Raw genomic sequence first — 18900 nt, forward strand, 5'->3', positions numbered from 1 at the left:
GAGCTTGAGATTGTTTGATACTTGTGCAGCACTAGAGAGGGCTTTGTAGAAAGTGACTGCAAGCTGGGAAGTAGACAATAGATAGGTACATTTTTAAGAAAAAGCTAGGATGAGAATTTCTGTTGCTCTCAAATGATGTGAACACAGTGGGATAATCTCAAGAAGGCAAGAGTTATATGAAAAGCACTTGATTTCTTGTTGAATGCACATTTAATAGTGAAAAGGAGACATTTAGTGAGGGAAATACATTTGGGGAAAATGTATGCTTCAGTTGTGAAAGATGGAATATATTCAGTAGATGGGTGTAAGCTGCAATATTGGCAACTTTGAGTTGAAGTAATAGTAAATACTGAAGAGGGAAGATGTCAAAAAATTAATCGTATTATTAGTCCATATTAAGTATTTGCTAATGATATAGGAATCAGCTATAGCATTATAGCATGAAGAGTATTTTTCCTCTTCCAAAATATAGAAGTATATTAGTATTGTGTGTTTAAAAAAGAAAGGAATTGTTGACATGTCTGTTAATGTTACTCCTCTTTGGGACGCTTCTTTCCCTGCTGAAAAGAGCCCAATGGACCTTTATTGCCCTCTAAGGATACGATGAAACACTAGATCTCCCTATTTGTGATTGATTGCATCAAGAACTATTCAATGAAAGGTAGCATTAATTTTTTTCTGGGTTTCATCACATGGCAGAGTGTATTCCCTCATGAACGATTAAACTGCAGATGCTGCTGACATCTGTTATTGTTTGGGAGGTTCTCATTTCTTTGTGTAGTTGCAGGAGGGTTATCTGAATCAGAATTACTTTCCTACTGCACCAGCATCAACCTTGCAGTATTTTATGAGACAATATGTAACCACAACAAAACCAGTATTTCATTTTTATAGATGTACTTACTGAGGTGGTTTTGTGGTCCAAACACAGAGTAATTGTCACAGATTGGATAATTTAGGACTGAACTTAGAGGACTGCAGTGTGTACCAAAATACTATGCTTAGACATTATTGCTGTGTAGAAAGTACTTCCAGCAAATCGTTCTGTTCAAGTACTTCTTCACTGGTGATAGTGTTTGAGAAGGGATGGCAAAATTAGAACAGTTCTGAAAGATGTCCTACAAACAGATAGAAATCTAGTCCTTGAAATTTTTACAATTTAAGAAGGCAAGAATGTAGTCCTAATGGTAGATTAACATTTATAGATGCTTTATACTGAAGTATACATACTTGATGTATAGATGGAATTAATTTAACTGAAGGAAGAAAAGCTCTGAACAGGGGCAAGAAAAAATTTTCCTACCATTACCACTTAATGATTTTTCAGGCTGGAGAAAGTGAGGAGAAGGATAACAGTTTTAATACAACAAATATAATTATGCTCCAGGCAAGATCATTGTTTGTAAACATTTTATTGTATTTTGACAATGATGATGTTGGTGAGAGATACATTGGAATTGAATTTAGGAAGATGGGAATAAACAATAGTTAATATATTGACAGTTGTATCTTAAAGCATTCATGTGGTAGTAGTTTATTTATTTATATTCTGTGGACATTATACGTGACATACTACAGGAGAGCAGGTATCAGTTCATCTTTTGACTGGTAAAGGCACGAAAGAGTGGAGATGATGGCCAGCTCTTGTTCCATTCCCATCTTAGTCACCAATTTTGATAAAGTGGCCAAAGTAAGAAAATAAGAGGCCTATTTCAAGAGAAGGTCTTTTAATATATTGTGGGGAGCTTCCTTAAGCAAATGTATTTGATTCATTTAAAAAAAAGGAAATAAAATATATCTAAAATATTTATCTTCTTAGAATTTTTTTTCATTTAAATTTTAGAATATGTGGGTCATACTGCTATTCCAAGTAGCATTTATTTTGATCTGAAGATAATGATATGTATGTAAGCCCCCTGTAAATAGGCTATTAATAATTTGCAGTCTATAGTGGTGGTGTGGTAGTAATATTTTGAATTTGGGCATCTGGTTAAGGGTAGAAAAATTTGGATATTTATGTTCAAAGTTGATTTTTTTAAAATTAAGCCATTAACAGGTAAGTGATCTGCTTTTCTTTGGTAGTTGTATATACTAGCATGGTGCAATTAACATTTTTTCTTACATTAATGAATGCTTTAACCTCTTAACAAGAGCATTTTTAAGAAGACTTTCACTTTAAGAAATTGAAAATCTTTTTGAAGTGCAATCTTATATTCTGGTCCTCTGTTACACAATGTAAGTATCGTATTTTCATTAATTCAAACTACATGTTGCAATATTACTTGTTGATTTATTAACAAAGACAATCTAGCTTAGGAACAAATTAATTTATGAGGATCAAGACCGTTTGTCTTAATTCAGTGTTTCTATTTTAGTACATGTAACAACATAAAAGATGTATCTTCTTTGCTGTAAAGTATTCACATTCTTTTCGCTGAGTGATTTTTAATGACAAACACTGTTAGGATTCTCACTAAAAGAAATCTTTTCTTGCCAGCAAGTATTTATACACCATGCATCTGTCTTCTGTTTTGTCTTTTGTCTTCTAAAGTCTGGTATAGAAAGTATTGTGGCCTACGAGATTGTCATTGTTAATGAACTTTACCCCTCAAATCCTGCACCTGTTCAGGTAATATTTTAAAAAGAAGAAGGACTTGTACACCTTGTTGAAACAAGGTGCCATGGGGTGTTTTTTCACACCTTGTATTTCAAGAATATATTTTAATCTCATCTTAGGGGGTAATTAATAGTGTTTTAAATAGTAAACAGTGGTGATTATTGCATATTAAAAACTATGCATTTTAATATTTTTAGCTACTTGATATTAGTTTAATTTTGCTTTGCTTAGAAGTAAAGGTTACATTATTTCAGTATCAGTAAACTCAGGTCGTTTTCAGTATCTTACTTTGCCTGGTAAGAGTAGAATTATTCAAACACTTCTTATGCTGTCCATTCTTATCACATTTGTTGTATTTATGATTATGGGCTGGGTAGATGTCTAGAGAAAATGAAGGCTGGAAAGGCAACTTTCCTATTCTTGGTAAATAAACCAGAAAGTCCCCCAAAACTCAAATCAGCCAAATTAATGTTTTCAAAATAAAAACCGGGCAGCTCACCAGTGGAATATTTCAGGAAGGAGAACTTGTGTACCTGTATATCATTTGGGGAAGATGAGTGTGTGTTGTTTCTGAGAGGAGGCAAAGACACAGCAAGAATACCCCACAAAGAGTTTGAGCAAATAGTGGAAGATGGCCCGTGAGAAAACTTGTTATGGACTTCCCACCTTCATTTCTATGTATAGGTAGATTTTTATACATTCTTTATAAACACCCAGGGTTGAATCAAGACAATCTGCAGAGAGCAGCATTTCACTTATTTCTGTTTAAGTGATGAGTGGGTGGTGGAAGCAGGTAACCTGCTCAGGTGAAGTAGGTGACAATGTGCATTTGTGTGAGGAGCATGGGTTTGGTTGTTTTTTTCTTGACTGGAAGAGCTCTAATAATATGTCCAAAGGTTCTTTTGCTGTATCACCTAGTTCTTTGCCTTCATTTTATGGTTTAGTGTTTCTTTCAACAGGCCGAGATGTGACTTTTCAGGTGATACATAATTTTCCTTTCCTGGGAAGCTAAAAATCAGTGTATGTTTTCTCTACAGGAACAGCTTCTCAGAGTTTGTGATCACACACCATCAGACATAAAGTGTGCCACTTTATTTTGCAAAACTGATTCTGTCTTGCTGCTAAGAAAGTTTGTAATTCTTGTGTAAATCTATAAGCTTTAAAAAAACTCTGGTGAAACAATTCCAGTTCTGTCAGGCCTCTATTGTCCATAATAAAGAGTAATCTTAGAATGAATTTTTATGGTTATATAGCTCTTATAACAATTAAAGAATTCCTTGCTCAGGCAAATTAAAATCAGTCTCATGATGGGGGCAGGGGGAAAGGGTTTTATTAAGGAGTTGAACTTGTTTCTCTCATTTTGTGTATACTTCTTATGATTCCTATTGAACTTCTTTCAGCTGTAATTAACATACATGCAGACCTCCTCTCTGTTTTTTCATTACACCTTTTTCCCAAGCTGTCTTTCCATGTAGATCTGTTTCGGACTGATTAGTTTTGTGTCTCCATTATGGTTTTGTTCAAATTGGAGTTTTTACAATAAAGCATGAATGCACTATTTTCTGTTGAAGGTCTATATGAAAGTTACTTGATTTGTTACTAAAAGTTAACCAATGCAGTGGGTAGAGAATAAAATAAAGCCTCATATTCCTCCCTGCTTGTTTTCTTCCTGTTCTAATAGTATTTATTTCTTCTTTGTCAAATAGGCATCCAAGTAACATTTCATCATCCTGGGGATAAAAAAGCAGCAGTACCTACAGCTGAAAATCATATGATATGAGTACCTTGTCACAGAACAAGGATAGTGTCTACTCTTCAAGGATGGTATTTAGTAGCCTTTGGCAGCAGCTTGTCCTGATGCTGCTAAAGGCTACTTCATCCTGCTTCCAAAGTTCTGTAAGTCTTTCCAAAGGAACTCAGCTGATACATTTCCTTCACTGCCTGATCCTGATTGAGTGCCAGGATAGTTCATACGTTGTTCTGCAGGAAGTACCAGTCTGTGGAAGATTGAATACATGCTTGTATCTGTTGTTACAAAGAATGTGTAAACAAGGGACATGCAGAGGTTATGAAAAGAATACTAATTCTGACTTTTTTAATGCCTTTGAATGCCAAAATGTGAACTATAAATCATGTCTTTAAGACATAGTTCTCTGTTTAAGTTATGTAGACAAGTACTTGTTTATATGGTTTGATTTGTAAATGTCTTCCTATGAAAAGGCAGTAAATTTTACTAGTCAGATACTGTCTTTATTCATAAATATTCATAATTAGTATGACTAATTTAGTTGACTTTATCCAGTATCACTGGAATTCCTGGTTTTTATTTTTGGAATGTACAATAAAGCTAAGAGGTAATGCAGTAGCTTTTTCAGTGGCATAGTTTGTACTTTGCATATTTTTATGTTCAAGTTAGGGGAATTTATTAAAAATTATGGGAAGAAACCAATCTTTTTATATATTATATCAAGTTTAAGACAGACAATTTGGGATCATAAGAAGGGAAATAGGTATTGTGATAAGCCTTTGCTGTCTGGAACTCTGAGGGAGCTCTTTTTTCTAACTCAGCAGTACTCCTATAAATCTCATTAGAAGCCCACCCATCAGTGTTTTGTACAAATAGCAGAAATGTGTCATGCTCTGGTGTCACAGTGTGAAAATCAGTTGTAGATACTATTCAGCTCTTACCCGAGGTCAAACAGCAGTATTTGTTGACCTTCCTACTTAGGCTTGATGCACTGAAAATCTGGGCTGTTAAACTTGGGAGTCATATGATTGTCTAAATCCTTACTTCTCATTTGCGATGTTCCAGAAAAACAAGGCAGAGGCAATGCAATCAGGCTTAACAGCCCTATTGCTTTTAACCATTTCTGAATTTCTGTTAGGGAAAGTATAGGGAAAATAAAAGGGAAATTTTTGGGGGAAAATAATTTTCTTTTAAAATTAGTTGGCACTATTAAGCATCTTTCATCTGTAAACTGGCAAATAACTGCAAATATTAATTTAACAATTAACTCTTTAGAAGACCTAAGCATACAACAATACAGTAAAATGACTTCTTATAATCACCCTAGGCTTGTAGTAACACTTGTAGTAACTTAAAATAATGTGTATCTTCATTTTTTGACAGTCATACATCTAAGTTGGCAGTTTGTTACAGAGAGAAAGCTATACCTTATTTTATGGCAATTAGTATATCAATTTACTTCACATTCTCAAAGTGCTTATTAATTTTAGCTCAAAATAGATCAAATGTACCACATGTGACTGCTGTATCATAATACTACATTTCTATTTTTAAACCTAAATGGACTCTGGGAAAGTACTTTGCAAACTTTTGGCTTCTATTGCAGAGCAGGTTTCCCATGTGTTCCTGCGTAAAGTGCCTCCTGATGGGGTCCTGGAATAGCCGTTCGTCTTTCTGGCAATGTTTCAAGCTTTTATGTTTGTTAATTAAAAAACCCCAAAATAAAGTCAGGTGAATTGTGTGAATTCTTCTTCAAAATAAGAGAGCTGGGGAAACTTCATCTTCTTCATTTCAGTCCTGAAAATGTTCAGATACTGTAAGGGAAAATGAAATGTATGCTGGAAGTCATGAGCTCAGAATCATATTAATAGTATTTTGTATTGAAATTGGTTTCTCTGTGAATTTACATTCAACACCAAAGAAAAAATGTTTGTTTCCCTGTAAGTGACAGGCTTTTCAAAACTTATTAATCTCTTATTAAAAATAAGTCTCGTATTAAAAATATGCCAACTATTGGAAAGCAGTCTTTACCTTCCTTACTCTGCAGTCATGGAGTCATGGCTCAGAAGTTATGTTTAGGTTAATATTTATTTTGTAATGGCCAGTTGGGTCTCCTTATCCCCACTGCACATGGTCCAAGTTAAATGTTAGATCTCACCTCACCAAACCATAACAGTCATGAAAATGGATAAAGAGAGAGTCACCAAGGCAATAAAGAATTTTACTCATTTCTAGGTTGAAGGCAGCTGTAGCATGCAACAGATGAGTCTTAGGGGAGCAGGTAAAATGTTACTAAACTGTTGGTTCCATGGCTGTGTCAGAGCATGCAGTGGTGTTGTACACTAATTGTAGTTGGGCTTTTGAGCATAAATGTGTGTAATCACCACTTGTAGTAATTCAGTCTGAAAGTTACAAAGACAAAAATACCAATGACAAGCAGCACCACAGATACCAGTATTTAACCACATCATAAAGGAATATTAATTATTTTTGAAGTCTGAGCTACATCATAAATTGGGGTCCAGGGGAGTACCCTTAGGTGATCCATGCAATCCATGATAAACTTTGGATGTTTTGATTGCTTAGCCTGTGAGCCAAGGAGCAGAAGTGCTTTTCTGAAGTCTCTTTTCGTGCTGCAGTCTTGGCTCTGGCTGAAGTGATCGCACCCCAAGGTCAGATTTTTTTTTATTATTATTATTTCATATAAAGATATCAACATATTAATAATGCTGCAGCCACTAAGTTTTACAGCTTAAATGTCTCAATCAGTATCTGTAGAACATCAGATAAAAATGAAAGCAAGCAAAACAAGATCTAGCAAACTTAAGTGTTTGAGGAGTTCATTTCTTTAGCGTGCCCAAAGTATATCTGTAGTTTGGTATTCATTTCCTAAATCAGTTATAGCAAGTCATAAGTTGCTAAAATACTGAAGAATATTGAAGAAATGGGTGTTTTTTCTTTCCTTTATGCCCAGTTGGCACACAGTAACCAAATTAAGCTTCCATTTCAGTTTGAGAACTGAAAAGAGTTGAGATAATAAGATTCTGTTAAATCAGTTTTTGGCCCTTGACCTTCTAAAATGAATGTCTAAAAGAGAATTAAGGGTGAGAGACATGGAGTATTGTCCTTTAAATTTAAATGGCTGAAAATTTGGTGCAACAAGGGGTTAGGCTATTTTTCTTCTCCATGTACAGTGATAGGGCAGACCTTTTTATCTAGAAAAATTTTGGCTACACTACAGTCTTGGAGGCTTGTATTGTACAACTTTATTTTTTAATAATATGAGAGAATAAAACTCTTCTAATTGTTTGAGACAACTGGTGAAGATGCTTTTTCCTGCTCTTTAACATAGCCTCAATCTCAGGTTTTGTCTTCACTCACTGTAGTGGTTTCAGATGCAGAGCCCTCACTCTGTCCTTCCTTAGCTCCTTGTTTCAGTTTTACCTCTGCCTTGTGCCAGCTCCCTAATGCAGTCTTGCATCAGTTCTCAATTCTTTGCATGTTAGCCCTTCCTCTGATTTTTTTTGTTTTTGTTTTTTAGGTTGGGTTTGTTTTTTGGTTTGGTTTTTTTTTTTTTTTTTTTTTGCCTTTCCTCCCCCCCAGTTCTGTTGTGAAATTCCAGTTTTTGACTGAGTGTTGGTGACATTCTGGTATATTCTAATGTTGTTATGTTCCCCATGCTTGTGTCACTTGTTCCTGAAGTGGACTCTTAATGGCAGAGAAAAAGTATTTTAATTTTAAACTGTTTTAATGGCTCAGTAATTACTTGTAAACAAAGAAGCAAGTGTAATTTCCTTTATCTTTCAAATTTTAACCTGTTTTAGCAATAATTAAAGTTGCTGGTGTAAATATGTCTTGAATATATCTATTTCACTCAATATGTTTTTTTAGGAGGCCTTAATTTGGGGTTTATTTGATTTAGGGCAAAACTAAATGTGTCTTTTTTTATGTGTGCTTATAATTCTCTTAATTTTTAATAGGTCAGCCAATTTATGTTATTTACTTTCAAAAGTGTGATATTAATCCATCTTCTTGTCTGATGCAAAAAAAACTCCAAAAACAAGTGTTTGAACTTCAGAATGCCAATTTAAGCATGAAACATCAAAATAAGTCTTATTTTTAATTTAAACAAAAACCAGTCAATTTTATTTGAAATTGTTTCCATGTGTATGGCTGAGTTTTCTGTTGAATTTCAGGCTACCAATTATTTTTAGACTACAGAAATTAATGAGAACAGATGGAATGTATGATTAGAAATTTTGGCATATTGAGCAGTCAGGCTGAACTGAAAAATACTTGAATGTATAATATGTGGAACAGAATTATACCAAAGAGGTATTTGCAAAACCAGAGGTGCAAAAGAATTCTGTGAAGAAAGGCAGAGAGAACATCTGAGCTCAGCCTCCCCAGCACACTGCCCAGGACATGAGTAAGTGGCCTCTTCTGTTGCAGGTGGCTGTGTCCAGTTGTGTGTCTGTCTGGTAATTGTATCTCTAGATGTATGTTCACTCCTTTAAGGGACTGAGTGAAACAAATAATTTCAACAAACACTGTCCAAATGAGAGGAAGTTTTTCAAAATACTGTGTAGTATATATATTCATGTAATGATGTTCATATATGATTTTCAGAATTAAAATATTTACCTAGAGACATGAATTGCATTTTTGATAGTACTGAGAAAGATTTGTCTTTGTAGAAAAGGAGAAGAATTAAAGGGTCATGCTGAGTTTTCTGCCCTGCTATTTTCATACCTATTCTAGGTGACTGCAAGCATTTTGTTATTAGGGTGGTTAGTTATGGATTTGTTTGCAGTTCTTCTGAAAGTATGCTTTTCTTATCTATATTCCTTGAGCTGGTTGCCTTAAGTAGAACAAAATTTGTACCCAGAATATCAGCCTTTCTTTCCTGTTTCTTAGAGTGAGTATATATGTACCCATTTTTCCTCAGAGTAAGGAAGGAAGATAAACTTGGTGTTTCAACATGAATGGCAATGAGGCTGCAAGTTTTCCAGCAATGCATAAATGCATTGTTAGCCTTGCACAACTTTAGAGAAAAATCATGTATCAGCAATGTTTTCAAAAATTGCAATACTACTTTGCCTTATTTGGCTCATAAATGAAGCTGATATTTTCTTCTGAAAGTGCCAACTTCACAGAGATAAAGGAATTCAAATGTCATATGTTACCTAATAATAATATGTAAGCCCTCATTTTCACTTCAGATAAGTATTCATTTAGGCTTTTATTTATTGTAGTTTAAGTGCTGGACTTTTTTTAAAATTGTATTAGAAAGGTGAGGAGAGGGCTCAGTTGCTGCAATTACTAAGCTCATTATTTTGATACTTCACTTAAATGGGATGCCATGTGTTTCCTTCCACCCACCCTCCCTAAGAGTGGAGGAAGGTGGATCTTATAGTGGAAATAAGTTTAGAAAAATTGCCCAATGTAGTGCAACTGTTACCTCATTTTGGCAGTTGGCAGCTTTCTTGGGTAGATTTTAACTTGAGAGGAATTGGAAGAAAACCAGAACCTTCCCACATGCCATGTGACTCCCAGAAATAACAATTCTGTATTGAGCTTGTTAGGAAGAGCTATGAGCATCTGAGACTGGCTCCCAGTGAAACATGTTTGTTCTTCCAGGAGGAAGAAATGAAGCCTCTGGCTAGTTACAAACTTTTAAGCATTTTTTCTCAAAATGGTTCAAGTAAATTAAGGTAAAAACTCAAGTGATGTCTTCAAGCTCTGCTAAATTAGAGAGATTTTTATTTCCCAGAAATAAAGGTGGGCCTGTGCGATGCTATCATGAAATAGACTTTACTCATTCAAAATATAAATAGTCAAAACATTTTCTTTATTTTGGAGTAATCATGATTAGGATGGCCTATCCTATGATGTGACCACTGCCAGATGAAGGATGACATTCCCAGTTATTAGCAGGAAGGCCCTAGCTGGTGAAGCCTGTTTGGAAAAGGACCTGCTCTCCCTGTGTGCAGTCTGCAGTGGAGGTGGGCACTGAAGCACACAGTGGTACATAAGAGTCACTTCATCCTTGTTCAGGAGGGTATGGGGTTGATTGTCACTGCTTTGAGAAGATGCTTTTAGTGGCAATTCACGGTATGAAACAGTGATTTTCAGAATGTATTTTTAATTACTCTTTGCTCTTTTTACTCTTTAGAGAAAATTAAAGGTAAATTCAATTTCAACTAATGGATGTCCTTGTATCTAATTAAAAAGTAGCTTCAAGGTGATTTACTGTAGTTAACCTGTCAGTTAAAAGTTTATATTACACTTAATTTCAAATTATTTTTTTATTTTATTTTAATAATGTTACTGTAGAAAAGTTTGTTCTTTGTGAAATCTAATGGAGTGAGCTCAATTACAAGTAGCCAGCATAACAAAAACCTGTTTCTTAGAAGGAAAATATTTGCTTTTTTAACAAAATGCAGAATTGTTAAACTTCTCAGAATAAAAATGTTATGTATTATCAAGCACTCATTTTCCACTAAAAATAAGAAAAAAAATTATGTTCAGCACAGCTTGCAACTTTATAAGCTGGTGAAGGAACCACTAGTTTCTTTTGATCTTTAAAAAAAAAATCTTTGATCATGATGCTTTGAAAGGGAAAATACAATTGAAAGGTTGAGGATACAATATTAAGGAATTATATCTTTGCTGATATTCATATTGCATGTGGAGCTAGCCTGCCATGTGAATTATTTGACTTTGTTCAAACATTTGTTCAGAGAATTACAAAGATTGGTGTAATTTATCCACAAAAAAGAAAAGAAACACTGTGTATTTAATCTTGTGTTTCTTTCCTGGAAAGTGCTTCCTGCTCTCCTGTGCTTTAAAACAAACATAAAACCAAATTAAATATACTCGTAGTCATGTTACTTATCTCATTCTTTGTAAATAAAAGAGTGAAAGATATCTTTTGAGCATTCTACCTGTTCAAGCTTTAGTTGTTTTGGCATTTGTTATAAAGTAAAACTTGGGAATGTCACAAGGTAATGTGGACTGAGAAGCAAAGTGTCTTTGCTTACTGGTAAACACATTTCATAAATAGCTAAAGGCAAATGCTTAAGAATTTTTTTTAACTTGGTGAATTATTTCTATTACATTCAAATGTAAATACTATTTAAGAATATAGTCAGAGTAATAATAGACAAATTCACCTTATGTGAAATAAACTCATTATAAATTAAAATGTTTAAATTAAAACCCATCACAAATAGTGAAAAAAGGACATGTACATTCTTTGAACTTCATTGCTGCTTCACTAAGAAAAGTAGCCAGTAATTAGAAGGTTGGTGTGTGAATTATTTCCGCTTTAAAAAATATGAGATATTCAGTTGTGTTTATACAACACATTACAAATGAATGATTGAGTACTTCTAAAATTTTCTGTTCAGCATTATAGTTTTTTTACCTCATGCTTTGTTTGGTTTTAAACCAGCAGATGGCATTTGTTACTCCATTTAAGTGCAGACTAACATATATTTTGTAAACACGGTGTCATTAACCTCAGTATATAGAGAAATCTTGTTTTCTGAGCTGTGCGTCTGATGCCTCTGCAGTCCTGCAAGTTCCTGTAGTTGAGATTCCACTCACTTAGCACAAGGTGTGTTTGGTGAACTCTGAAATGCCCTCTTAGACGTTCTGCAGCGTCTTGTCCTGTGGCCAGCAGCATCCCCTCTACTTTTCAGGGTTTAATGCCTGTGTTCCACTCTAGCTGCTGTGGGGGACAGTGAGAGCTTCACTTGTTCCTCTGTTTTGTGGGGATCTGAAGCACAGCAGGCTGGTGGGGGAGGAGGGAGCAGGACCCTCTAGGGCAGCCTGCAGTCTGGTGAGACACTGGAATACAGGGGCTGTGTAGTGGTGAGCACATCTCTGCAGCACTCGGCCAAATGTTTTGTGCTTCAGACTGGACTTTATGAAAGCCACTACTGTATTCTAATTTGCACCCTCTACTCCTTCAGTCTATGAAAAAGCACTATCCCTTCTAATAGAGTTACTTTGGGTTTGCTTTCTTTCTTATTTTGATATTTTTCTAATTGAACCTAAATGTCATATAATCAAGGAATGCTCCAGTTTTGGAGGAAAACAAAGGTATGAATTTAAAATACTTAGCTCAAGATGGAGTCATTCGGTTTGGGTTATTTTTTCCCCCTAGGAAGCGTGCTGGTGATTTAAAATGCAGATTGGCTTCCTGAAAGTGTTACCAAAATGTCTCTGGTTACTCTAGTATTTAGCATTCTGGTCTTTTACTGTGCAGTAGAGATCTGATAGTGAAGTGTAGCTGCTAATATAGTGAATAATTTTTGCCTACAAAACTTCAGTTTAGGTGAACATTTTACTGCTGTTCTTTCTTTTACTTCCTCCCATTATCCTGCATTAAAAATTATCTGTAAATATTACTCCAGATCTCCCTGAGTTAGTAATAATTTGATATGTGAGGCACTCTGATTCAGGACACATAATGCTTAATGTGTCCTAGGAATGAGTTTTTGGACTTAAGTGTGCCTCATATGGGGCAGTTCCTTTCAAGTTCCTTTAGCTAAGTAGCTAAACCAAGGAAGGATAGACCAAACATAGATTTTGGAAAAAGAAGAGCTCCTCTACCCAAAGGAGAGCTCCTCTACCCTGTAGCCAAGATCCTCTCTACAGCAGCTTTGCACCTGCAGGAGCCTTTACGGTTCCTGTGAGAGGCAAATCTTCAGCATCCTTGATCTGATGGAAAAGGGCCAGGATGGAAGCAGGGAGCTTCTCCTTGGGCCCAGTCAGATATTGAGCAAAATGTCTGCGTGGTTCTTCTAATTCCAGAACTCAATTTGGATCAATAACCCATTAATGCTCAGCATTAATTAACAGTAGTAATTAGTTTGATGTAAATTAGGTGAACCAAAACCTTTATTTGCTGTTAGCTTTTTCAGAGAGGCAGAGCAACTGAGTTCATGCTAAATTGCTTCACAATTTAACCTTGGATTTTAATTTTAAAAGTCCATATACTTATATGGACTTTCTAGGCCTCATTGGTTCAAAAGCAGAAACAGCTTACTCCTGGTAGATTACTATTTTGTGTAAATACAACAAAAACCACTTACATAGGTACTTCCTCTTTTGCTGCAAAGTAACAGATTGGCTGATTGGCTGTCAAGCTATCATAAATTGTGCTAGCAAGTAACTACAGGAGGTTATTTAAGCAGTCTGTGTGATTTGGAAGGGCATGGACTCCAAGCAGATTTCACCAGTACTTGAAAGCAGCTGTTTCAAAGATGGTTCCTGTTTAACCTTTGTTTTACTGTGGAGCAGTTGTGTAATATTTATTCACATTCTGCCAACATCCATCTTGCAGTCTCATGTGTTGTATTGGCCAGCATCAGTGAGCACAGCACCTTGAAGGAAGCTGTGAGACAAGCATGGGGCAAGGTGATGTCTTAGGGGAGAAATCCAGTTGTCTTTGGCAAATTGGGCAGTTTTGTTAAGATTTATCTTTTGCATTGAGAGAGTTCTCTGTCCCCTTCTTGTCAGTGCTAGATGTGGGACTGTGACTACAAGGTATTTGATTTCAAAAAGACCAGATAATGTGTTGGTAGAAATGAGGTAACTTGATCTGCTGCCGTGGTGTGTGTCCACAACACATACCTGAATCACAATATCTTGGATGATGAATTTGTCAAATTATGACAAGAAAACTGATGGGAAAAGTAAGAACTTTTAGCTTACATATGAAAAATCAGATGTTGAATTTGTCATTTTTATTTCTTTTTTTACTCCAAGTTCTCACTTGTTTTTTTTATTCATTTTGTATCATCATGGTTAACAAACAAAGAATGCTGTTTGACCATGTGACCTTAAATTAATGCTTCCTGATGAGAAGGTATTAAATGTGTGCTGCAGTTAAACTGGTGTACAGTAGATGCCAGTAGAGACCTATGGAGTCAAAATAGAAATATGACTAGTGTTTCCATAGCAACAACTTCCTCCTGGCGGTCCTATTTATAGCAGTGCTGCAGTCCCAGCCTCAGTGCAGCTCTCGGAGGGACTCTCTAGGAAGGGTTAACCTTGTTAGAAAAAATATAGGCATAGAGGCATACTGAACCTGTATGGGTTTGCTTTCTTGTGTTTTATTAAACAATGAGGTTACTGATTGTGCTTATTTTCTTTATGCACGTTTTGAAAAATCTTTGTTTCAAAATGGAGAGCTATTAAAGCTGTAAGCTGTGAGCAAATACTGCTCCTCCTTCCGTGTGTTTAAGAAGAAATGCAGCCCAGTGGAATAGTGCTGGATGTACAGTGAAAATCAAAACACATCTGCTTTTTCAAGAGCCTTTTTTTGTCTCTCTACCCATAATTCCTTCTGAAATATGCATGCCTGGCAAGACTCAAAATGGATTGTGTTCAATTACATAATTTCAGATGAAAATGTAGGGGGTTTTAAGTTACAAAAGGGCTATCTGCATACTTTGTTTTACATCCTTTTCTCTCAAGGTTTATCTAACAACTAGAAAAATACCACACATATTGCCTAAGGCTTATAGCACAGGCACTCTAGGGTTTTTTTGTATATATCATGTAAAAATTTGAGAGTCATTAAATGCTTAGAAACTTTTGTATTTTCGAATTCAAAATTCGACACTTAAATTATTTTCTTTTTATGAAATGTGTTGGCTGTGTCTTTCAACTTACAAATACTTTATTGGTCAGTAAGAGACCAGCAAAATTTGGCAAGATCCCCAAGCTCTTAAAAATGGAGGATCCCTCACTAATACTTTGTATCAAGTAATTGCTCATTCCTTTTGTAATAAATAATAAATATTGAAGTTGGATTTTTATCCTTCATTCTTGAAATAACTGATGCATAAAGAAGAAAATGTGTTTCATCAAGTAATCAAATTTTAAAGTAAATAAACAAACTTTCTTTAACCTCTAGGAAAAATAAGTTCTTTATTAGGAATTTATAAGGTTTAAGTTATTTTTTCCATTGATTACCAAAAAAAATGCAGAAAGTGTTGCAGTATGTCTGTTTAATACAGATAGAGGCCTCCTGTGAAGAAATATTTCAGTTTAAAATAATATGTTTCATATTTAAAAGAAGATAGAAAATAGTATTTTTATTTAGAGAACTAGAACATGGAACCAGAAAAATACTATTTCAAGATATGGAATTAAAACTTAAATTTTATTTAGCTGTAGGTGATCTGAAATTTGGTTTGTATTGTAAACCCATTTTCCTAGGTCCTGTTAAGGAATAGATTAAATTGTCTTTAAAACTCTTGTTCTTGATTGCAAAATTCTCAGGGTTAACCTTCATTAAACACTAAAGAATGGTGTTATTTGTACAGTCCTGCTTTGCCTGAATATAGAAAAATGCGCACATTATCCTTTAAAAATATTTCAAACGATTTCCAAGTAAAGTTACAACACATGGTAACATGCTGTTACTCAACCATCTGGGTCCTTTGAGGAGAGGAGTGTTCTCTCATTCTTAATCCTTCATTTTCAGGGCTTGATACAGTAGAGTTTCTTCTTAGAAATTGAGAAATATTGCTTTAGCAGAGATTATTAAAAATAAATTGTCCATGTAGCTACCTAGTAGATTCTTTTTTAGCAAGGAGTTGGAAGATGTGTGGCTGGGTTATAGTGCTGTGTGTTGTAACATGCCACAGGGCATGTTTGGCCTATAGGTTGGCCATCTGGAAAAGTGTAAATGGCTTTGTTGCCTTTATCAGCTTAGGGAACCACTGTGTTAGCCCTTGTACTTGGGCTAACACATCATGATGTTGCTTTTAATAAAATTGTGGGAGCGTTTTTGCTGAAATACTGTTTATCAAAATACCAGAATTTGCACATTCAATGTTCAAATTCAGAGTTGAATGTCTCAGTTTTATGTTACTTGTTGAATGTTACTGCTCTGAGTTTTTAAATGTGTTTTAAAATTTTGTGAAGATTTGGTGGTCAGAAGATAGGAAAAATAAAGTTAACGTTTCAGTGTTGACTTTGGCCTCAAGAAATTAGAAGTTCATTATCTTTTACAGAACAGGAATTTCAGATTCTCTCTTGCATTCTGTTCTTCCTATATAGCATATAATTTACTTGATGTAATAATGAATTGGAAGATCACTGTATTAATAAGATGAAATATTAAGTAAATGGAAATGGGATGTTCCACCTTTAAAAATCATGGACTTCATTTGAAGACATTAAAAGCTATATGAGATGTGGGTCTGTATGGTAGCTTTTTGTATTATCATTGGGCAATGCCAATCAATGCCAAGAATTTCCTAGATTAGGAAAGTGTATTACTACCTGTGAAAATGTGACCAGCGCTTTCTTTTCGTGTTTCATGTGTGCAGAAACTTCTGTAACCGTACACTGGCAGTAGTTCAGAAAATTCTGGCAAATTCAGGCTTTCTCTTAGGATTTCTTCTAAGAATTCCTTTTTGGTAACATGTTTTCACTTAAAGCACTGTGATGTCAGAGTATGAGTATTTATGATTCTTATTTTGGCTCCTGCCTCAAGTGTCCAGGCTAGACATTTGGGTGCATTAAGAGCCCTGAATTTTGATGGGCAGAGTTGCTCTGTGGTAGTTTCCACATCTCTCCATGGACTCAACATGGCTGGCAGACTAAAACTTAAGTAATGTGAATTTTGTAAATTACTGTCTTTCAGATCAGGGAAACAAAATGTTTTAGTTGAAGACATGTATGAAAGATAAGACAACAGTAGTGTAAAAGCTCAGAACCATGGGAGAGCAGAGAGACAAGATAAGCACGCCATCATACCAGGTAGCTTTGTTTACTGGAGAAAACAAGCCAAGGTTAAAGAGCATATGAGTCTCTTGGAAAGATCTCTCAGTGCCTAAGGACTTGTGGTGAGCCACAGGGGGAGCGCATCTGTACAATTCCAGAGAGGCTCTTCAGCTCCAGAAAGATCACCAACACAGGGAATAAACATCTTGATGTTGTCTTAAATATTTTTTATATTATTATGTGGGAGGTGCATGGCCTTACTCGGTTTTGAAGTGTTGGGTTATATATGGCATGTAATATATATCCCCTCTGCCTATATGTGACCCCTGGTAAGGCAAACAGACCCTCATGATCTTCACTGCCTCTTGTTTCTGGCAGCAGAGCCTTGAACCAATGGGATGTTGTGGATGTCATAATTGTTCTTGGAACAGAGCAGGTGAAAGGCTGGAAGGCATGAGGTGGCATCCAGGGAAGGTTGCAGCACCAGACCCTGATGGAGGAGCAGCCTAGCACCGCTGCAATAGCTGATGCTCACCCAAATTGGCAGATGGCTGTGCAGAATGTAGGCATTTAGACAGTTGATTCCAAATTTTGACCAGGAGAAAGAAATTACATTTCCAGAGTATCTGGAGCCTGCAAGCACAGGGCATTCCTGGGCTTTGTGTAGAGTCTAGAAATGTAATGTGTTGTGCTGGCTGAGGCCAATCACAAGTGTAGCAGTGCCCATGAGGAAGAATGTAGCCAAATTTGTAAAATCTGTCTGTTGGCATTTTTATTGTTTTATCACTGTCATGGGCAGTTTGTCAGCATGAGGGTTTTTTTCTGAGGCACAGGGTTGTTATGAAATGGTTATATAATGTCCAGGGGTGGGTATCTGCTGACATTTGAAAACTATGCAGTGAGAAGTATGGTGGTGAAAAATGAGAGGTATGTCTTTAACACGTGTTGACTGTAAGACAGGAGACAGATTGTGGAAAACATATTTCAGTCTTTCTTAAGAATAACCTAAAGTTTTTAAAAGCCACATTGTAGATGTGCAGAAATAGATGTGTTTCTATTTTCACAAAAACGAATATTTAGTATTGCCCATTGTAAGCACCCAAAGTTTGCAAATAATTGTAGTGTTAAATACAGCTTTCAGTTTCTTTTCCTTATATTTTGTGCCATTAAAAGTTACACTTTCTAGACTTACTCCACAGTTGAAAATACGAAGTTTTCTTGTGGAAGAATGAAATCTTATCAGCAAAAAGTTCAATGCGCTTGGTTCATTAGTGGAATAAGTAGAACCCAGTTTGAAAAAGTACAATGCAGTTATGTTTAAATATGCAATAGAATTCAGCTTCTTCACTGATTTTATCCACAAAGGAGGAAAATAATATGGTTTTTCTTCCTCCAGTAATAAAATAAGTTTGTTCAGTAGTGTTTGCCAGTAACTTCCTTTCTTAGGAAGTTGATTAGTTGAAGGCATGAGATTACTAAAGATTAGATTCCAGCTGGTTATGTTTGCTCTGATGATTTGGTACTCCATCTTAATAACTGGGGAGGAAGTGCAGAATAGTTACTTTTGGTTTTTTTCACGTGTGGTTGTGGTAAATTAAAAAAATACCTATCTACTTTCTGATCTTTACTTCTGAACAGGTTGTTTGTAGTACTCTAACATAAAATGTATACTTAAGTATGAAGTGTAATGCATTAAAAACCTATGAGAACACATACTAGAGAAATTATTGCTTGTTAGTTTTTTGAAAAACAAAACACTTTTCAGTTTACATGAAAAGAAACT

At 35.4% G+C, this 18900-nt stretch overlaps 1 protein-coding gene across 2 annotated transcripts in view; it reads left to right on the forward strand.

The window, feature by feature from the left end:
• Window positions 1-18900, forward strand: part of PRKACB (protein kinase cAMP-activated catalytic subunit beta) — a 71472-nt gene that overhangs the window by 19601 nt on the left and 32971 nt on the right. The window lies entirely within an intron of this gene.

This window comes from Serinus canaria, chromosome 8, assembly GCF_022539315.1.
Source record: "Serinus canaria isolate serCan28SL12 chromosome 8, serCan2020, whole genome shotgun sequence".
Taxonomy (NCBI): domain Eukaryota; kingdom Metazoa; phylum Chordata; class Aves; order Passeriformes; family Fringillidae; genus Serinus; species Serinus canaria.